This window comes from Aegilops tauschii, chromosome 6 (genome assembly GCF_002575655.3).
Source record: "Aegilops tauschii subsp. strangulata cultivar AL8/78 chromosome 6, Aet v6.0, whole genome shotgun sequence".
NCBI lineage: Eukaryota > Viridiplantae > Streptophyta > Magnoliopsida > Poales > Poaceae > Aegilops > Aegilops tauschii.
Genome location: NC_053040.3, coordinates 238,017,158 through 238,019,443, shown reverse-complemented (window position 1 = coordinate 238,019,443; position 2,286 = coordinate 238,017,158).

The following is a 2,286-nucleotide window of genomic DNA, read 5'->3' as shown; positions in this document are numbered from 1 at the left end:
AATTACATGGGCCTGGCCCAATAATAAGGTGACGCAGCACCTAGAATAGCCTCTGGACGAAAGTTATGAAGTAGCATCTTGTATATTTCGTCCAAGGCTTCATGCACGCATTATGGTGGCTTCAACGTCCTGAAATCATCACTTGTAACTCCGTTCTTGTTCCCCATGCGCATGCCATCATCTCCATGCTTGTTCTTGCTCCAATGTTCATCCTTCTCAAAGCTAGGCCCTTCATTTGTAAGCAAAACAAATGTATCCAATTTAGGCAGCATCATATTCTCATGAACATTAGAATCATTAGCAAGAAACGAAAGTACCTGGTAATTTAATTGGCGTGCGCGAGCTCTAGTAATTGGTCCAGTATGTATAGCAGCAGGGACTGTGGGTGTAATAATTGTATTGATGTCCTCATCATCCTCCCCTTCTTGAAATGAAGTCGTCCTCGACGGAAGCTCATCTTCCTCACCCAAATAAGGCTTCAAATCTGCAATATTAAAAGTGGGACTAACCCCAAAATCTGCAGGCAGCTCAAGTTTATATGCATTATCATTTATTTTCTCTAACACCTTAAAAGGACCATCAGCACGTGGCATTAGCTTTGATTTGCGCAAATCAGGAAATCTATCCTTACGCAAATGTAACCAAACAAGATCTCCAGGTGCAAACACAACATGTTTTCTACCCTTATCTCCAGCAAGTTTATATTTAGCATTCATACGCTCAATGTTTTCCTTAGTTAACTCATGCATTTTTAAGATCAATTCAGCACGTTGTTTAGCATCAAAATTAACCTTCTCCGAAGATGGAAGAGGCAACAAATCAATAGGTGCACGAGGTAGGAAACCATACACAATTTCAAAAGGGCACATCTTAGTAGTAGAATGCAATGAACGATTATAAGCAAACTCAATATGAGGCAAGCAGTCTTCCCACATTTTCTTATTATTCTTCAAAACAGCCCTAAGCATAGTAGACAATGTTCTATTGACTACTTCAGTTTGTCCATCAGTTTGGGGGTGACAAGTAGTACTAAAAAGCAGTTTAGTCCCCAACTTAGCCCATAAACATCTCCAAAAGTGGCTAAGAAATTTAGTATCACGATCTGAAACAATAGTATTTGGCACACCATGCAAGCGAATAATTTCACGAAAGAACAAATCAGCAACATTAACAGCATCATCGCTTTTATGACATGGTATAAAGTGCGCCATTTTCGAGAATCTATCCACGACAACAAATATGCTATCCCTCCCCTTCTTTGTTCGAGGTAAACCTAAAACAAAGTCCATAGATATATCCTCCCAAGGAACACTAGGTACAGGCAAAGGCATATATAAACCATGAGGATTGAGTCGTGACTTAGCTTTTTGACATGTAGTGCAGCGAGCAACAAAACGCTCAACATCCCGTCTCATCTTTGGCCAAAAGAAATGTGTAGCAAGTACGTCCTCCGTCTTCTTCACGCCAAAGTGTCCCATTAATCCTCCTCCATGCGCCTCCTGCAACAACAAAAGACGAAGAGAGCTAGCTGGAATGCATAGCTTGTTAGCACGGAACACAAATCCATCATTAACGACAAACTTGTTCCAGGTTCTTCCTTCTTTACAATTCTGCAATACATCTTTAAAATCAGCATCATGCACATATTGATCTTTGATGGTCTCCAAACCAAATATTTTGAAGTCAAGTTGTGAAAGCATAGTATAGCGACGAGACAATGCATCAGCAATAACATTTTCTTTACCCTTCTTGTGTTTAATGACATAAGGGAAAGTTTCAATGAATTCAACCCATTTAGCATGTCTACGATTCAGTTTAGCTTGACTTTTAATATGTTTCAAAGATTCATGATCAGAATGTATAACAAATTCTTTGGGCCATAAATAATGTTGCCATGTTTCTAAAGTCCGAACAAGAGCATATAGTTCTTTATCATAAGTAGAATAATTCAGACTAGGCCCACTCAATTTTTCAGAAAAGTATGCAACAGGTTTGCCATCTTGTAATAACACACCTCCTAATCCAATGCCACTAGCATCACATTCAAGCTCAAAAGTCTTATTAAAATCAGGAAGTTGGAGTAAAGGAGCATGTGTCAACTTATCTTTCAATACCGTGAAGGCTTCTTCCTGTGCGGTACCCCAAACAAAAGGCACATCCTTCTTTGTAAGCTCGTTGAGAGGTGCAGCAATGGTGCTAAAATCTCTCACAAAACGCCTATAGAAACCAGCGAGTCCAAGAAAACTCCGCACTTGTGTGACCGTTTTGGGCTGCGGCCAACTCTCA